The sequence below is a fragment of the Dinoponera quadriceps genome, unplaced genomic scaffold (assembly GCF_001313825.1).
Source record: "Dinoponera quadriceps isolate SergipeBrazil2010 unplaced genomic scaffold, ASM131382v1 scaffold1308, whole genome shotgun sequence".
Classification (NCBI taxonomy): Eukaryota; Metazoa; Arthropoda; class Insecta; order Hymenoptera; family Formicidae; genus Dinoponera; species Dinoponera quadriceps.
In genome coordinates, this window is record NW_014555613.1 from 1,983,890 (window position 1) to 2,005,053 (window position 21,164).

Here is a 21,164-nt window from a genome sequence, read left to right on the forward strand (position 1 = left end):
CTCCGACACTTCCATTCAAAGCCGTGCAAATCGGAAGAACAGTAGGAACGCGGTTTTTTACTTGACTTGTCAATAAAAGAGAGAACGGAACGCTGCTAATTATGCGGCCGCCAGCGGGAGACAAAGCGAGCGAAAGGGAATATAGTAGGAGAGATTGATTCGAAGCGGACGGAGCCGAGTATCGCGCATGATCCTCTACGCCCTCTACGCTCGTGGGGCTCTCCATGGGGTGGTTGGGATCCACGTGGCGCAACACGGTGCTGTCAGTCGCGTCCAACGAGCCAAACGCGTATCACGTCCCCCAGCAGACTGATTTGACGCGTTTCGCGATCGCTCTGCCTCGATAAGAGCGAACTATATAGTCGCTCCTCGTCGGTGCTGTTCATCCGTTACCAATCGGCCCCTCGCCCGTTAACGCTAGTGTCGGAATACGAGCGACAATAAAAAGAAAAAGAAGAGAGAGATAGAAGGTAAGAGACGCTTCGATTGTTATATTATGTATATTATCGTATATTTCGCGAATTCTATCGTTCTAAAGATCTGCCCGGCGTAAACGAAATATAAGCAACTAGACAGAAGGCGAAACCGTTGCCTTGAATGGTGATTTTGATCATTAATCTCCGTCCCATGTTTTCCGGATTTTTCTCGACAAACATCTCGGCAGATCTCTCAGTGGCGGCCGCACGCGTGCGGGGAAATAACTCCGCGAGCGCGTACTATAATGCGGTCCGGATTAAATAAAGCGGAGCGCGAAACATCGCAATTATACCTCGCAACTCTCTCCGCTGTATTTATTCGCTCGGGTACCGTCACGGTGGCTTTTACTAGCTTTACTTTTATCACCGAGTCTCATAATAATGCCTTCGCAACCCTCATAATATTTTCTCCCGACTAAATTTCCACGATAAAGCGAAAGTTCCTCCCTCGCGCATAAACGATGCCGTCACTCTCTCTCTCTCTCTCTCTCTCTCTCTCTCCCGGAGCATAATTAAAATGTACGGTGGTAATGCGCGAAGTCGGTTGTCCAGCAAATAGCGGCACGTTTGTCATTAGAACGTCATGCGTTCGGCGGAGGCAAATGTGTCGCACGTGCGAACCGACAACGAAACTAATCAATCGGCATCCACGGGCGCGAGGCTGAAAAATGGAAAAAAAAAGGGGTAAAAGCGGTAAAAGCGGAGGAGAGAGAAAGATGGAGAAAGTATTTTGCGCGAGCCGTCCGGTTACACGTGCTATAAATTACCGACATGCCCTCGGCCGTCAATAACTTTTTTCACCGTTAATTCCTCTGTGTCGCGTTAATGAGAGCCGCTTTGCGCGCTTCTCTGTCCGGGGAATTAATTAATTTGAGTAACCTGGTTAAAAATGAAAGACACGCACCACCCGGTTGAACACAGGACCGCGCGATCGTTTCACGATTCGTTAGTACGACGGTCCGTTCTCCCGGCAAAGCGAGTACGAAATGCGGTGGCCGGTGAAAATTAATTTACCACTCGCGAATATTCCATTGATGTAAGTTCCTTTCGGCCGCGTACATTAATACGCATGATGTTGAAATCGTCGAACGCACGATAAACCGGAATATTCGTATTAATCAATTATATTCTAACTTTTCGACAAACACACGATGTCTGTCCGCGAAAATACATGCGGAGCGTGTGTCGCGCGAAAATGCGTTAACTCGTTGCAAAATGAGTTACGCAATAGCGAGTTGGGATATAAATTGAGTTTATAACGTTATTAACAAACTGTCGAAAGTCAATATACACAGATATCTTGTCAACTGCAAAATTTCATATCGCCGCCGGAGCTGTATCTCTCTTCCGTAGCCACCTGGACATTTTCTGAATAATTCATTTTTGCCCAACGAGCTATAATATATTGACACACGATCTCGCATCGTCATGCATAATGAAGCTTAATTAATCGACTTTCTTTGTGACGAAATAATTTCCGTAATTATTTTCGAGCGCGCAAAAGCAGCGGGATAATTTTAACCGATGAAATTTACGCGATATTGGTATTACGCCCTGAAATACTTCGTTACTTGAAGAGGCCTCGCTGATGTTCGGCCGTAACACGTAGGATCTCGTGCATCGTGCCGTTATATCAATTTAATTCCATCAATACAGAGCAAGTCACATGGGCAATGACCGAGCTGTACTAATATATCGGCGGAGGATGTATTTGTAATTAGCGAAATTGACGATTAAACGTCGGATCTCGACCGACTGGCGGGCGCACACGCGAACATTTAAATGAACATTTAAATGAACTTTCACTTCCTTCCGCGAGATTAAAATTAAAAAAAGAAATAAATAAATAAAGCAGCCTCATCCCGTTAAAATAATTAAATAGAGATTCGCGTGTGTCCGCGCGCGGGTGAAGTTGCAAACGAAGTTTTAATTCCGCGTGCGTGTGCGGCGCGTGATGTTCTGAAGTCCCTTTATGCCGCGTCGCTTAAAACGACATTTACGTGCACTTTCCAAATGAGCGGATATACGAACAACATTATCCGTAAGAGGGTTAGCATTATGGCCGGAAGGGTTTGCAAGGGAACTTCACCTTTAAAGGCGCTTCCTTATCATGCCACGGAATATTGTTTGGTCGTAAATCTTTCGCGCAGCTACGCGCTCGTTCAATTAATCCGTAAAACGAGCATCGTCAACAGAAATTTATACGTCACTTAAACGCTACACGGAAGATAATATGAGGTCCAGCTAAAGTCTCAGAAATTAATCTTAACAGAAATCAGTTCGATCGATAATAAATAATTTTCGTTCCTCGGAGAGTCGCTCCCTTCCATGTTCGGACGCAAACAATCTGGCTGACTCGAAACGCACCGTTTCTTCGACGCGCTAATGCTTCAAGCATTAATCGTTTCATTAATCTAAACGATTCCGTCGCGTGAGAAGATAAAATGAGGATACGAAATATAAACTCTGACGCAGGGACTATTATACGACGGCAGAAAACCGCCCAAAAGTGTTGCACACGCCGAAATTTGCGAACGCCACCGTCAATTTTTCCTTTTTTTCCACCGTCTTTTTCGAGGATTGCGATATTTTTTTTTTTTTCGAACACGCGACCCTTTGTGCACTTGCCCTTCCATTCGAGCGGCTTGCACTGATTGGTTTCGTAACCACCGGCCTGTGAAACAAATATATCGCATCATAGTTAAAAAGAGAAAAACAAGAGCGACAAGATCGCTCTCTGTCGAAACGACAAACAACGCGCTTCGAGCTCTCCGAAAGCTATTGCTTGACAAGGTCAATTACTGTAACCGCGGCTGACCATACCGCAACCCCGAAAGAAATTGTCAAAAACCCCGGAAACGTCAACTCGTCTGAAACGGAATTTCAGAGATCTAAAATAACAAGAAAAATAAAAAATATTATTTATAGATTTCACAATTACACTGAGAGAAAATATTTAATATTTGTAATTACAGTCATCATAGTGAAAGACTTATAGCCGGAAACCCCAATTTTCCGGTAAATGTTACTATAATGTCAGCAATAATGAAATAAAATTATAAACATGTTATTATAATTTTTGCGACTAAAACTATAAAAAGTTTATAGTTGACACCGAAAATGACTGTAATTTCTCTCAGTGCATTATTAAATAATTTTTTCTAAAAGTTTGTTTTACTCCGGCAGACGATTCGAGTTTCACAGATCAAATTCGCGCATAATCGAAACAACAGTCGTAATAATCGGCTTCGCGATTTTTCAACATAGTCTCATCTTTTAGCGCATTATTTCCTCTTTTACCTTGTAATAACACTGTTGATATAGTATTTTTAATATGTTTACGAAGCCGAGCGTAAAAGAGCTGCGAAAGAGGAAGAAGTGGGAGCGGGCTAAGCAACGCCGCTTCTGGTTTTGATAGGTCGTCTGTATGTGACGTTTCGATAAACAGTCACAGCTTATATAGGCTCACTGTATGCGCTGTTGCACGCGCGTGGATCACGACGAAACGAAAGCCGTCGTTTCGCTTCACGATTTGGATCGCTATGGAGAGAAAAAGAAGAGGAGAGGAGAGAGAGAGAGAAAGCAATTTCATTATGTTTCGCCCCGGATTTAGAACAGAAACGGTTTCATATTAATCCAACGCCCTACGCATTTGCCGATCAAAGCTGAATAATCTATATACACGTCACATCCAGGAAGTTAACCGCGGCACATCATCCTACCTAATTTTAACTCCAGCCCGAACTTCGATATACATAACGTGTCGCATACTATTGCTTCGCGTGTGTAACGAGTCGTACGACTAAGCGGAAAAGTAACGGCGCAAATAATTTTTCCGTATATTTCATAATTTTATTTATTTTTTTTAATTTTAATATATTCTGTAATGAGTTTTTCAAGCACGCTAGTTATGAACGATAAATGCGCCGACGGCCGTAAACATGCGCATGCTAATTACTATCGAGTTTCCAATCGACGTTTCCATCGGACGAGTGGGACGACGGCGGCGGGTAGTTTCATCGGGAACGCGGCGTTGATGAAAACGGGCGCGTTGATTGACGTGGCGCATTAACGCAAATTAACGGACTGCGACGACAATCCGACGGACATCGGTATCGCACCGGGTGGCGCGATATAATGCTCGCGCAAGATCAGAGAGAAACAAAAATTTCGCAAGTTTGATCGCTCAGGGGATCGCAAACTTGACACCGCGTTGCGCAATAACTCTCGGCCGAATTTTTGCATCGTTATTCGCGACCAACTCCCCATCCCATCCTCGCATAGAAATTTTCCCGTATGCAGCATATACTGATGGAAAATTATAGCTAGTTTCGGCGCCAAACATATCCTTTAATCACAAAAATAGCTAGGAGAATGTTTTCCAGATCATTTTTTCTAGTAAGTCTACTAGAAGTATATTATAGCATTATAGCGTCAGCGATAATAATCTCACGTTGCGCATTATAAAATATGTTTGACGTCGAAACTAACTATAATTTTCTATCGTTGTAAATTCCGATTAGAATACCCAAAGTAAGTTATTCCACTACGATACCAATTGGGAATTTCACCTCTCCCAGGTAGCACATATTAGTTTCATATACGTTCTTTAAATATATGTAACGTTTCATAATCGTATTATATACGTTTGAAGAACGTACGTAAAAGAGATTAATAAACGGTTATATCTTAATGTTACTATGCTTAATAGCAGGCGCGTAACATATGCGGTATATAAAGTATACTTGTGGAAAGCGTGAATACTTAAGATGTTTCCGTATATTTTGTTCAATATATAGCGTAAAATGGAAGAAAGAAAAACATCTCTGGGAAAACGTTGGGGATGGCTGAATAAGATCTACTTACTTTTCCCATTTAGAATCTTGTGCACGAAACATCGCGCTTTTTAAACAGAAACTACGTAAATTTCCCAAAGAATCCCCACTAGAATCTTCGTTACTTTGGGAAATCAGACTGGATGCCAATTAGATACGTACGAAATTTTCCGTACGGATCGTTGATTCGTCACGCGGGCTGACACACTCCTCATCCCCGAGTATCGTTTCAATATTCTCCTTCGACATTCCGTCGGGCGTAAATTCACGAATCGCGACGCGACGCGTGAGGAAGATAAGGATAAATTAGAGTCGATTCCTCGGGAAAATCTCCGGCCGGCGTTTTTCGCGTCGCTTGATGCTCCTCGCGCAGTGCTTGGAGCCACAGGTGTAATCTTCGAAAAGTCTCCATTGGCGCACGACGAGAAAAGAAGGAAGAACGTTTCGCATCTCGCAGGAGGATGCGAGGAACGAAGCTATCTCCGACTACGACTACGAAGACGACGACGAAGCCGACGACGACGAAGGGTAGACCAATCTAATCTGGCCGCGGGCAACGGAAGAAGATACCGGCCACCCCTAACCTCTGTCCTCCATTCGAGTCGATCACTCACTTGATCATCCCTCTCCGTTTTATCATTCGCCGTATCCCGGCACAGTCATTTTGCCTTCCACGCATGGAGATCGGCCATCATCCCGCGGCAGGTCTCTCCTCCTTGTCCACGATTCCCGTCGACGTAACCCTCGTAAAAAGTTTCTGTTCTTGATTAACACCAGGACGGCCCGGTGCCGCTGAACGAGGGTCCCCGAGAGAAGCGCGGGGACACGCAATCATCGCGGCACGGTCCGCAGATAGCGAGACGATCGAGGAAACTGGTCGTAACCAGGAAGAAAGTTCTACGATCTTGCCGTACAATCAATTTGGCTTCGTTTTCCGCAATCGATGTGGACCGCATCAGCTATGTCTGACCCTCTCGGGGCTTTATCGTTGCATTATGCGCACGAAGATTACGTCCAAATTTGATCTCCGTTGGCCGTAATGCGGTTAAGATTCGTCACGACGATAACGTTGATGTATTCGTATCTCTCGGCGGTCGGTGACAATCGAATCCCCGTCGATGGGAATCTAATCATCGGGAACTGGTACCAAAATCCGCCGGTGAAGTTTGCGTTTCCACTTAGGACGCCCTACGCGGGTCGAATGTTCCGTGGACGCGAACGAGCGAGGCCGGACTTCTCTCCGAGCGACTCTTCAAATTTTGACAACGTCTCTGACGCCGCACGAAATGGACCGCTTTTTTTGTATTTTCCTGCTGATCCCCCGATTCGTCCCGATCACGCGACGCGCTCGGTTTCTTCAAATATTTGATCAGAGGAGCAATGAACTATGAATCACGACATGGTCCCGCACTATTAGACGAGGCTCCGCAGGGACAAGATCGCGAAATAGAGTGGCCCAGGGGAGCACTCGTGTCGACTAAATGGAGAACATCCTGCAGATTATCGAAGATATACGGATCCTATAATGCTCTACTTAGTCAACGGAGTAATCAAGCGAGAATTCTGATTCAGATCATGATTTGTAGACGCATTAATAGCCGGTTATTAATCGCGAATTGATCAATTAACGTTGTTCAATTACCGTCATTATTGCCTATCTTCGAGTCTCTAGATGGGATTGTACGAATGTGAATAGAGTGTGTGTGACGCTCACGAAAAAGCTCAAACATTATTGTACGACGTCGCACCGTACGTTCAATGCAAAATCTACTCAAGTGCTTTAAATAAATAATGAGGTAACGGGTTTTTATCTCCAAATATTTTCTGCGTAAAGTATCCTATTTATAAATTACTAATATAACAGTCACTCGCTCCGAAATTCGACGTACTTAAAATTCTTTCGCTATCTTATTATCTTATTTCCTCATTGTGTCGGAAGCACTGAAAAGCCGATTTTTTCTATTTTAAACGTCCATCTATTCCGTCCGGCTGTAAATCGGAAGAAACGAAAGTGTCAACGGTACCCTTCGATCATCATCGTTCATCACGTCGAAGCTCTTCCATTGCTATTTAACTGGGACATCGAGTGCTTTATGGTCACTTGGTGGGTCCGCGTGGGTTCATAAATCAAACTCGCTTGACGAAATTCCATCTGGAAAAAAGACACGCGAGCTTCTGGGATTTTTACATTGTCGGCGAGTGACAAATAACGCGTGCCACACCGGCGGACCGTCGTCCATTCTGGAAACGAGGGTGTGTCTTGTACAAGCATAAGAGTAGAAGAAGAAGAAGAAAAAAAGTGGGATAGGTGGATCGACGGTGGGTGAGGTGAGGTGAGTTATTTTCCGGCCTCCGTGGAGTTCGAATCGTGCGGCGAATCGTCGTTGAAAGCGGATCCTCTATCATTGTACTTCGACAAAAGGGACCATAAATCTAAGGGTGCGGTCATCATCTGCGCGACGAACTTTCCGCAAAGATAATTGAGCCCCAATGAGCCATTAACAGTGGTGTTACTAATTACGGCAGTAAATACGCACACGTGCCAAACTAAGTAATTCCAATCCACGTGTTCTTATCATAGCTTGGACGTTACGTGGTTATCAGCAACTTACGTTGGTCTGTTATCATTTTAATAGACATGGAAACACTATGAATTCAATTCTCTCCTATCTGCTCTAGAATTTCATGTAACCACCTTCGAATCGTGATATATAAATGATTCTTTTTATATTTAAAAAAAAAGAGTTTTCAACGTATAAATAAAGAATTTTTAATATATAAATATTTTTATCGAAATCAAAGTAACAAAAAATGTAAATATTATTATGAAAATAATTATTTTCTCGGAATCATTATCTTCGGATGTTAAATTGGAACACGTGAAACACAAATTGCGTACTTCGATATGTTTTTTACATGCAACATTTTTGTGCCATACATGATTTTATATCTAGACGCTGGGTTAGTGTTTGTAAAACTATACCAAAACATTAAAAATATGTTATTGCATACAACCCAACTAGACGGTCGCGTCAAACGACGAACATCGCAACTCGATAAAACAGTCGAAAGTGTGCTTTATTCGAAGCCGTATGAAAATAGATCGCGAATTCGCGGGAAGAAGGATATGTTGTAGTTTACTCGTATTTCGCATTCACTGACAAATTGCCGCAAAGAGCGTATCTTTCATCATTGTGCTTCGGCGAATGGATCGTAAATCAAAGGACGCGTTCAACCCCTTTCCGAGGGAATTCCTTTCGGTATTTCCCGCCCCTGCTACGTGCGTACTACGGCATAACTAGCCTTTGCAAAGTTTTAATAGCCACTGCATTAACATACACCGACGAAGGATTCGCGAATAAATATCAGACGCGGAAACATCCATTCGCAGAGATTAATTTACCGAAGATTAATTTTATTGCTGATAACACGCAGATCAACACAAAAATTCCTTCCTAGATTTAAACCGTCAATTTTAGTTAATTTTATGCTCTTGATCATACATATAACTAATTAAAATCAAAACCTACATATAACTAATTAAAATCAAAATTTACATATAACTAATCAAAATCAAAACCTAGCCCTAATTTCCTTCATGTAATAAACAACCATCAAAAGGGAATTTGATATTCAAGATTTTCGTGGTGTGGGGAAAAGAGAACGCCTAATAATGTAACATTTAAAATGTTAAAATAATGTAACATTAAAACAACTAAAATGTAATATAAATGTAACTTTATACATCCGGAACAGTGTAAAAACATGTCCTTTAACGACCCAGATTGCCTACGGAAAATACTAAATTCAACATTGTCGACGAAGAGTTAAACACGACTGTAAGCGTTTCCGTTGTTTCTCCCTTGACAGTACACGGCAATCCTCAAGACCGGAACTTTTTCATGAGAACGGCTTCGCATCGAATTAAAGAAACATTCGAGAAAACAGCCATTGCCGGGACAATGTTTTCTCAAGACGTCAGTCTTTTTTATCCAATCTCGCGAAATTCCCCTGACTTCGAAGAAGGGTAAGGCACATTGAGAGAGGGAGAGCCTCCGCCGCCTTTTAATTGACTATAAACGTTTAGTATTGTTTCCCCGGAAATTCGCCCGTGAAGAGAAACTCAATGTATTCTCGGACCGACTCGGGGCCGCTCGATGAAAAGAAGGGAAAACGGAGGGGCGAGATAAAAACCGTATCCCCTTCAGCGGCCGTCCATCCGCCCCCATTCCGCCTCCCGTCCCCGCACGCCGGCTACTGTCTGTCTCTCTGTCTTTTCTAACGAGCGCGGAATACCCGCCGATGGCAATGAGTGGTTGTTTGCAGGGTCAGCTTATTTCTTCGGCTTCCTATTATGAATATTTGTGACTTCCATCCTTGCCGCCCACCCCTCATCCCGTCCCCGTTAGCCTTTCCTCCCGTTTCTCCACCTCGCATACACATCGCCCGTCCGTCCGTCCGTCATCGTTTCGTCCTCGTCGACGGAGAGTTAAAGCATATTAGACCAGCTCTCAACCCGGCTCCATCGCAAATGGGAGGAGAGAATTCGTCTCGTGCCCTCTCGGCGCACTGGAGGGTACTGGTCAGCCCTTGAAAAGCTCCTCGAACCTCGACTTCCACCGAATATCACGGTTACACCCGTTAGTGCTTCAACTCTCGCGGCTGACTGCCGCCGAACAGGTATTTCTCTCTGATCGGCAACGCCTGCCGGTCGGCTGCCGACAATTCCACATCGATGCGAGACGCCACGCTCAGGTCGAATTCGCGAGACGCACTCGGCAGCAACGTCGGGAACATTCCCGGTGAAACGAAACCGATTATTTCATCTTCAAGGACAAGCGCAACTGTGTAGGGATACGCATTTCCGTAATCCATATTTATGAGGACTTCGTCTCTTGCGTGGGATAAAGATTAATGGGGAAGAAAGAGAGGAAGAGGGTAGGGGGGAGGGATTAATACTCGCGCGCGCGTGTACATGCGTTCGCGTCAAGTTAACGACGTCGTAAATAATAACATCAACGCGACGATCCGATAATGCGAATGCAATCGACCGGCCGGGTCGTTTCATCGTTTTTTCTTTCCTCTTTTCCCGCCTCGTACCCTCGCTTTCCGTCCTCTCGGCGTGCCCCTGTGTCTCGACGCACCCCCTCCGTGTTTCACCCTCACTCTCTCTCTCTCTCTCTTTCTTGCTTGCTTGCTGTTATTCGCAACCGGTAACAACTCTTCATACCCTGTGCCCTCCACGTTGCTTTAAACAAAATTGCATTCATTATGTCAATTGCTCTGTCATTCGATGAAGAGCTTCCGCCCCGAGAGGCCACTCTTCTTCTTGGTTTCTCATGGAACAGCCGTCGCGCCGCATCGCGTCGCGTCGCATCGACGGTTCGGAAAAGATTGATACGCATACGCTCGGCTTCTTTCTTAGTCTATTTTTGTGACATTAATTCGCATAGAAAATTTCTTGGGATCCAACTCGATTTCCCGAAATGATGGTGGATTCTAATTGATAAATCTACGCAGGTTCTGGTTAGAAATACAATCTTTTAAATATTACTCGAAAAGGAATGTAACGTTCTCATCATCAATTAACGTTGCAAACGATAAAAGATGGAACGACTGTAGAGAATGGGGGAAAACCCGGTCTCTCGATGAAATTTTATTCGATGAGACATGTACAATTTGGCGGACCGACCAGAAGTTAAGAATTCAATCTCCAATGACAGCGTGAATGATGGATGCCCGAGGTCGAGGTGATCCAGCGCCTTTGTCGGTGCGATGGATCGAAAGGATGAATCCGCGTAGCCGCGCACAGGCGCGAGATCCGCCTCGCGTTGTTTCTTCAAGAACAAAGTGGTAGCAACACCGCCCACGCCCCAGGACCCAGACAGATTACGTTGACGACCGATTGGAACTGAACGGTCCGCTAAAAAAAGCCCTCGCCCACCATCCTGCGAGGATCCACTCTCGTTTATCCTCCTTGCCGCGATTACTTTGAAGTCATATCGGCATTTCTTGACTTGGTCGGCTTCGGCAGACGACGACGATGATGACGACGGCGATTGATTGATCCGAACGATCAATAACGCCAATTTGAAATTACTTACGTCGAGATGCCTCCCTTCGGCCTTTCCCCTTTAAATATGAGAGGCACAATAGGTAGAATTGAATACGCACGCATGATAGAAATACACACGCAGAAAAGTTTTGTTGAATAATATATTATATTAATAGTATAACTTTCGAGACTTGTATTGTTCGATTAGAATATATTTATATCGAAGCCAAATTTTATATATGACAGCAATAAATAGTTTAATCAGATATGTGCTTTAACCTGATTTATATAAATTGGCCATACACGATAAAAAACATTGTATACTTGTGTTAAGATCAGTCTTTGTTAAAATTTTTATGTTCAATTTTTTAACACACTCGTGTGTTAATTTAACATATTGTGTTTGTATTATCTCAATATAAAGTTTGTGTTGAGTCGATATTCAACAAGTGTGTTAAAATAATACATTTTATACTTTAGTGTCGACTAACATATTGTGGATGTTAATTTTGTATTAATTTTTTACATAATACTTGTGCTATACTTTTCAAAATATTCATCTCGTGTTGAATTAACGCAAATATTTGTCTGGACCGTTCGAGACATGTATAGTGTGTTAAATTTAACATAATATTTTTTCTGTATATGTACGAGGAAATATCAGAAAAATGAAAGATATCTCATACTGATACATATATTTTCGACGCTGCAACTTGGACTGCGCGTTATTTCTATCCTCAGTATGGGAACAAATTTGGTCTCGGGTAGTAACTATTGTGTAGCGTACAGTACTATCGTGTATGCGAGAATCTGTCTGTGAGAATAGCAGAAAGACGAGTTATTCATTGCGTTTGTGACACAGACCACGGTCCGTGCTGCCATGTGCAGATTTAATCGCGTTGTCCGCACTGCTTTCTAAATTTCTCACGCTGTCTCGAAATTATTTCGAGCTTATAAGTATATTCTAACCGAGCAAGACTACTATGGTGGTTTCTCGGTCCGTGAATATTTATATCTTCCAGAGAAATTCTTTGCGTGTGACGCATGAAAGGAAAGTTTCGTTAAACTTACAATGAACAATAATCAGTAATGAACGAACGCGTCTCGGTGAAAGCAGGAAGCAAAACTTCTGGACCAAATTCGGTTTTTATAACCGGTAATTCTGTTTCCTCCAACTGAAACGCGTTTGGTTTGTGCTCATTGTCACGTAAATTCAATGAATCTTTTTTTTCGCGCGGGATCCTAATACAGAGATACAACGTGATTAGATTTCGTTAATTCGGGGCTTGTTCGCGCAGTCGTCTCCGCGACGCGACATGACGCGGCACGAGGGAAGTAAGAATGCCGTCAAACGTCATTTCCGTGCGCGTACGGAGCACGTTGTCCCACCCCTCTCAGACGGTCGCATCGGCGTTGCCTTCGGGGTACGTCACAGAGAGATCGAAGATCGCATCGCGGCGAGGGACGGAAACGTGCCCCGGCTTCCTGGACAATCGCAAACTCGCGCGGAACGGGGCGCGCGGAGATAAGCATAGAGGGGTGGAATGGCGGTAGACGGAGGAGAAAGGGGGCTTGCGTCGCGGAAATACTCAGACGGACCGATTTCTTTAATAATACGCCGGAAAACGTGCCGAGGCTGGCGCGCGCTTCCCTCACCTCAACGTCCTCCTCTTCCTCGTTATTTCTTGCCCCCCGTCTACTTTGCCTAGGCGCAAATTCTGTTTACAATCTCGTTAGCCATACTCGTCGAAACAAGAAAACTTGGTTCCAACCACGTTCGATCTGTGCGCGTCTACGGTTGCAAAATTCACGATTATCTGTGGGAAGCGTTTATCATAATAGGGGAGGAGGAGGGATTAGAGTAGAGCTGTTACGCAGCGCGTGGCACAAAATGCATCACTGCCGTCGCTTTCCAAGTAGGAAGTAACTGTTGGCAAGGTACTGGCGTAAGTACGGATTTGTAGTGAATAGTATTAGATGTTCCAATGCCGATTTGATATGGAATATTGGGGTGATAATAATAAGTTAAGACTCGAGAAACAGCACTGTAATTGTATCGATTTATAATATTGCACAAATAATAATAAAAAATTATGGAATTCCTATGTTGGGACAGTATCGATTCCTAGTACTGGTTATTGTTACTGCAACAATTGTATTGTGTAAGGAAGAAGCAGAATATGGGCTGGGGATGCTTGTTTTTACTTACAGATGTCTATTTTTAATACCATATAAGATGAAAAGGACCGGAGCGAGGCAGATTCAATTGAAATCGAAACTCGGGTCCTCTGCTTTGACGAGCAACCGCTTTTATCACTGAGCTATTTAAAGTAATTGTTCTGTCAAACTATTTTCTTAAGAGTCTTTTAAAATTTACTTACATACTGATGGAAGTACTATCTACACGTTTGTAAAATAAAACAAAATCAATTGGCCATCCGAAAGCTGAGATATTCGCAACCAAGTACGACACATTTTGTATATTTTGTACGTTATATAATGTCCTATTTCTCTATTTTTCTTTCCAATTTCCATTTTTAATTTCTTCTAAACCGCATTTGGGATATTAATGAAAAACAATATTACGAATTAATATAGAGATATTATACAATAATATCAGAATTATTGATCATTTTGTTTTGAATATAGCCGTAAGTAATTTACAATTTATAATAATATCCGCGATATACGTATACATACACATATTCAAATATTTATATACCACTTTCTGTTACGTGCGCAATTCCATTAGCTCGACTAATGTATAAATGCGTAAATAAATGAGAAAAATTAAACATAAATAATATCTCCGAGTTTGTAATATTGTATGTATATATTTGTCTCCATTTCGTTCAAAATTAACAATTATTAAATAAATAGGAAAATATTTTTTTTCAGTAAATGATAAACTTATGTAAAGGCTGAATGCGTACGATTCCTACATGGGTTCCCTTCTTCCTTCGTCCATGTCGCGCGATTATGCGGCAACGAGAGAATAATGGAGCTTCTTTCGCGCCGACACCGTGAGACCAGATTGTCGTCGCAATGCCGGCCCATTGTTTTTGTCGTCATCATCATGTATCTGCGTCGCTGACGCGTAATTAGCGCGTATATTAGAACAGTAATTACGATCGCGCCGATAGCGAGTCGCGATAAAGATAATCGAGTAGCGGCCTGCAAATTACTTTCCGGCGCGACCTCGGTAATTGGATAACATCCTTACGTCTCACGTAACTCGATTGTTTCGGGGATAAGCGGGTAATCGGGCTGAGAGAATGTCAGGGAGAAAGAGAGGAGGACACACGGCGGAGGAAAAGAAACACCGACGGGTAATAAAGTAAAATGCAAAGATCGCGTCGGAAGGACACCGTAATTAGAGGAAGGATCAACCGTAGCGCCAGTGGTCGTCTGTAGCTTTACCTGTTGACAAATTGGAAGCGGGAGCGATTCGAGAGAAGGCGAGACGTTCGTCGAAACGACTTCTTCCCCCCGTCGGAACGATGTGACTGTGGACGCGTCTGACGGACGCGGGCCGTAAACGAAGTCTTAAGGTCACCCGAAGGCCGGTCACTCCGAGAGAGACACGAATGTCTCTCGTAGCTCGGCTGTTTTCCAGCCGGTGAATAAATTTCACACGAGTCTTCCTGCGAGACGCCGACGCGACGGTCGTTCCTTCGTAACGTTCGCTGCAACCCCTCCGTACCATGTCGGCGCGTAACGACGAGTGTACGGCGACGGGGGTTGGACCCGGGACTCCGACAGACCGGACGGTTGACGAGGCTTCCACCACGCCTTTTCCGCGTATTCGCAACCGCGTCTGGCGGTTTACTTAAGCAAGCCTTAAGTTCGCGCGCGGTGCACTCCGCGGAAAGTTCAGCGTCCAGGATGCATCGTCTCAACAGAGACGGTAGCATCGGCTCGCGCGAGGATCTTGTCCACGCGTAGCCGTCGCGGCGATGAGTTAAATAAGCACTACTGGGAAAGGGAGACACGAATATCAAAGGAACCGTGTTGCACGGCTGCACTTCCCCTCGATGTCAGTCGTAAATTTTATCAGGAGAAACAGTGTAAATAGAGTATAAAGAGTAGAAATAAAAGTAGAGCAGAGTAGAAAGAGAATATATTTCAGTTGAGGAATTTTACCGATTGGGGGTTTTTTTTCTTCGCAAACAGCGCCATCCACGGTAAAATCAACGTAATTATTCGGGATGCGTTGCAATTTACGAAGTGTGAGATAAAAGTATTAATGTTTGCATATGTAACTAACTCTCTGGGCATTCTTAATATTTAAACTTTCAACATAGAATGTATATACATATATTGAATATATACGAATATTTTGTGTTTAAAGATTAAACATCCGTACGCGGAACAAAAATTAATATTAATTCAAAACTCACGTTCTTATATACGTACAAGCGAGAATATATAATCTGATGTGAAGATACAAGTTGCTAAAAAAATATATGAGAATATGAGTCTTGAATTGATACTAATTTTTTTGGTGCATTTAGACTAAAATAACAAGAATGCCCGCAGTTACGTGTCCAGGCATTGATATTTTTACCATAACTATCGTATGGAACATTTCTGAAAGTCGTTAAATGTGTTCAATAAAAACGGGAAAGCCTTTAACGCACACCGTTTAATTTATGATGTATTGCATAATGTAGCAATTTGGAGAATATTTCATGAAACCTCGTCTGTCTAATATTCACTATCTCCGCTTTCTCCGACGTCTTATTATATGTCGTCGCGTGTAAAAACAGAAGTCATATTCCTGGCGACGAGGAAAATTGCGACGTTTCGTATTCGCGCCGTCGTGACGTCGCATCGGATATTTCTCGATGATGACAGCGTCGGCAATGGCGAAAGGAAAAAGCAGAAACAGAGTGATAAGGAAAAAAATTCTTGCGCTCCATGAATGCTACATCTGTAGTCTCCTGATGGATATCGAATGGAGGACGAACGCATAAGCAAGTCGTTCAAGCGACTTGCTCGAACGAATCGGCGATTTTTTTGCGCGCAACGTGAATCACCAAGCTATTACCGCTCGACGCGCAGATATCCTGTATGATCTGTCAAATTTTTCTTTCCGACACAAATTGTGACGGACATCTTTGCTACAAGCGTGAAGTCTAACGGAATTTAACGGAAATTAACGAGACGTAAAATGAACTTTAACACGCTACTTCTTCTGTAACTGAACAAAAGATAGACCTTAACACGACATTGTTAAACATTATTTATAACGTTATCTTTATGACATATTTATGACGTTATCTTTTTATGCAGCTTATGCTTTTATTACATATCTATTTATATTTAATTCTATTGATTCAATTTTTATTCGTGATCATATGTTTTTATCTGATTGCGCGATATTTAAGCAAGCAACAGAAACGAAAACATCATACCGAGAAATGAAACAGGCATCCCTCTGAAATAAATAACTGCTGGAAGAAAAAGCGTGAAGTAGCAACGGATTAAATAGCAACCCTCTAGCGCTGAGATGGAGACAGTCGGAAGTACGCAAGACACAGTTGACGGGGAAGGGCTTTCCTTATTGTCGGATATTCTTATAATAAGGAGGCATAATTATTGTCGTGTCTTGAGAAACAAGGGCTCTTAAACTGCTTGAAGCTACGCGAAGATACATTAAACTAATTTACATTAAATTACGCCCTCGCCATCGCTCGCTTCTTCACAATCGCCGTATCAAAATACCTTCGTTACGAGTGCTTGTAAATAAAGCGTGCTGCGGACGTAAACAATGTCAATTCCGAGATCGAGGTTGCTCCTACATTGTTAATTCATTATTACCGTAGACCGAGGATCCCTTGCTATTGTCTTGAGAAGCTTTTTTATCTTTAATGCGGCTTTGGTGTCGTTTTTGTGCGTCGATACGGAAATTCGCCGTTCTAATTACGCGGGACATCCCGTGATACAAGTGAGACGGCTGAAAGTATCGCAAGAGACTACAGCGAGAGATATTGCGAGTGAGGTAGATTTCACGAATCGTCGTGTGGAGGAAAGAAGGAAAAAGATTGCGCCGGTGTCCTCTATCGAACACAGTCCTGTGTGCGTTACCATAATTATACCGGAGATCCCCTATTGTGCCCGGGCTACAGTAGCATCTACCTTAGCTTTTCAAGACAATGAACCGTGTTTCCGACCAGAAACAGGGAACACTCCTGCGTAGAGTCCGTCCCATACTCCGAATCACGTCGCGTGGCTTGCCAACTTTTCAATTTCGAAATTGGACGACCGCTTCAAAGTTGCAGGATGCTCGATCTTACCGATGGGGAGCACGAATGAAGGGGAATACTTCGGCTTTAGCCGCTTCTAAGAACGTGGACTAAATTATAAACGTGTTATCGGCCGTTTGCGCTTCACTTCGTGCTCCCGTTTGCGCTCGAGGAGTGAGTTGTATTCGGCGCACACGTGGCGGTATCGAATACGATATCTTGTTCCTCCTAAATAGAATCGTATCGGAATCATCCTGTATATACACATCACACGCGTATAAAAATAGAAATATCTGTAATTCTTTAAATGTCGAATTTAAGTTCCAACGTGAGAAGCGCAAGGAGTAGCAAGAGTATTAAATATCCACCGCATGGAGTTTTGATTCAGCCGCTATATGCATGACTTCTGATCTGTTTGTTTCAGTACAGCGATCGATTCACGCCCGTTCTCCTGATAGTCTCGCTCGCGGGGATTAAAGTATGCAGTCCAGATGGAAAAGTGAGTACTAGAGATGCACATCTAGTTACACTGGCGGAAAAGGATGCCGCATGTTTGTATGTACGCGCAGCCGTTATAGAAAAGCAGCTCGTCGCAGCCTACGGCGTCGTCTTCCAAGACGACGGGGGAGTTCCATTTCCTGCGCGAAAAATTTGCCCTTTTTGCAGCGAACGCGACTGCGTTAAAACTCCCATCTTTGCGTCGCGTTATCTTTGTAAGAGCAGCGAGAAGTAAATAAGTCTTGCTTCATTATGAATATTTCATATTTTATCGATTTTTATCATTTTTTTTATAATCAATTTTTCCTTTCTCTCTCTCTCTCTCTCTCTCTCTCTCTCTCTCTCTCTCTCTCTCTCTCTCTGTCTTTCTCGAGTATGTTCGTCGAAAGAAAGGAAAATGTGCAGTGAGTGAAAAACGTAAATGTAAAGAGAATAGTCTGCATATATTTGCGTCGCGTGTCGACAGTTCAAAAATACAAGAAAGTTCGCGAGGGTCCTTGTTAAAAGTAGTTAAAAGAGCGAGTGACGAAGAGGCAGCGCAGGGGGGTGAACTTCCATGACGAGAGACGGAAGTTGAACCGCAATGCGAGAAGCCTAATTTTCCGCGTTCTTGAGCGCCGAGTTCGATAATCCTCGTGATACTTTGTGCGATCTCCCTTTCAAGCCGACCTTGGGGCGCCAATCTTTTAATGTTAAAGTCAGCGCACCCATGTCCCTCCGAGCGAATCGCTCTCGCTGTGATCCTTGAAATTTCGTTACGCGGCTATCAACAATACAGGGAGGTAGATAATTAAATAATTAAATTGGGAAGCTGAGAGCGAGTAGACGCGGGAAGATCGCGAGAACTATCGCGTGTCGCTTAAAATACTTCGAATTAACTAATCATAATCACTTTTAATTTTAATAATGCGTGTAAAAAAGGAAAATAAAAAGAGACATGTTAGAATCACAGAAATTTCATCGACGCCCCGTCTTAATCCGAGGATTAACGTTGAAAACGTTTAGACTTCTTCTCCGAATTCAACTAGACGGAGAACGCCGCGTCGCAAGAGAGGGACGGAACGAAAGTAATTCCGCCGTTGTTCGTCTTTTATTATTTTCCGGACTTTAATTGGGGATCCATAATCCTTATCGCATCCCTGCCAGTAATATTTCGAAGTTGGCTCGACGTGCACCGGCCGACCCTCGCGCGCCATGTTCACGAACTGTGCGGAACATATCGATCCTTCGAATTAGTGTTTTATTTCGAGGGCTTCTCCTAAGCTCCCGCTTTAATTTTCTACCTGAAAAAATCCTTACTTCTCCTACCCCCCTCCCCCTCTCCCCCCTCCCGAGATCATCGCCAAGCACCTCTTGAAAAATCCCTCGTGAAACGTTTATCATGGCGGATCAGGAATGAAACGCTTATCTTTCCCACCGGTAAATTTCAATCCACTGTCGTCACGTGGCAACATTTTCCTTATTCATCGCGTCGTTCTCTTCATCTCAACCTAAATTATCCACGAATTTTGATTACACCACGCTTTAATTAAAACAAGAGAAGCTACGACGAACGAATATAAACGAGCATTCTTCCCTTATGATCGCCAGATTATTGTTTATCGACTTGGTTCCACGAGAGGAGAAGCCGAGCGATCGCGGGAAACGATTCGGACGTAAATTACTTGATCTCGATCGAAAACTGAGCCGAATCTGCGTGTCGCAATCTCTCAGGTAAATGTATATAACAGCGTTCTCGCACGTTTCTCGCAAGTTTCTCGCGTAATATGTGTCTAACGATGATAAAATGGCGCGTTCGTAGCCGGTTACATGCGCGGTGTTCGGCGGAGAGAAGTAATTGTCGATTTTCATGCTACATGCCGTAACATGCGAAACCTGGGAAACCTCCCGCGGTCATGCCGAACGTACGTGACTGCGCGAGATGATTAAGGCGAATGGAAACTTGGAGGCGGTCCAATTAAGCCACGTACGCCCGAACAATACGCGTGGAATGTGCCACGTGAGATTGACCACGAGCGATAAAAAATTATGTCGACTCGATTAGCGAGACTAACTAAAGCGCTCTTCAGTTTCAATCCTCTTTCAATCCCGCCGTCCGTCTCGCCGGCGAATTTATCTGTCGCGCCGTCTCCACTTCGCGTATCTCTTCACGCTCGAGCTCGCGTTGCGCAAAATCGCGATTACCCTAAATCGCTCACGCACCACGCGCCACGAACAATTCGCCGAGGGACGCGCGATCGTGCGTATGATTCGTCAGGGAAAACTCACGGTGCAGGAGGCGACGACACCCTTTTGTAAAATCACCGCACTGTAATTTCCATTTTGACTCTCCTCCTTCGACGACGACGGCGAGGAGGTGGGAAGAGATGCGCCGTGCGCGTCCTGTCTATGTCGAGCTTCGGTGTGATCTTCCAATTTGCAAGGGAACAAGATCTCAAGTAGGAAATAACTGCTGGTGAGGTATTGGCCCAATACCGATTATTATCGAACAGTACTAGATGCCAATACCGAGTTGACACTGGCGGAATAGTGGAACGATAACAATGGGCCAAAACTCGAAATACAGTACTGTAATTGTGTCGACCCCCGTCGTTGTAAAAGTACGAAATATCATCGATTCCCAATACAGGGACGGTACATAGTAAAAAAATGTGTTAACAAACGGTCCACCTAAATTTTGTGTTATTTTAACATGGGGAATGTATAAAAAAAAAAGTGCACAAATAACACAAAAACATATATATAGTATATATTTCGTGAACCATAGCTAGATAATTTTTTTACTGTCATTTTGTTAAACATAAATAGAGGAAAGAATGAAATTCAAAGTGGGTACAATTTATAATACAGAATTTGTCGACCAGTGTTATTATTATTGTATATATGTATATAATTATTAATCTCACATCATGCTGTGGAAGGATCAGAACTACGTCCGGAATGCTTGTTCATATCTGCGGATGTCCACTTTTACCGTCATATCAAGTGAGAAACGTCAGAGCTCGGTAGACTCGGCTGGGATCGAATTCGGGTCTTCCCCGCCTGCGTCCAA

At 43.4% G+C, this 21,164-nt stretch overlaps 1 protein-coding gene across 1 annotated transcript in view; it reads left to right on the plus strand.

The window, feature by feature from the left end:
* Positions 1 to 292: 292 nt before the first annotated feature.
* The window catches only part of LOC106744849 (tensin-1-like), a 56,127-nt gene continuing 35,255 nt past the window's right edge, over positions 293 to 21,164 (plus strand). The window contains exons 1-2 of the mRNA XM_014619944.1: positions 293 to 470; positions 18,039 to 18,113. The gene's annotated coding sequence lies outside the window, so the exon portion shown is untranslated. The remainder of the gene's footprint in view (positions 471 to 18,038; positions 18,114 to 21,164) is intronic.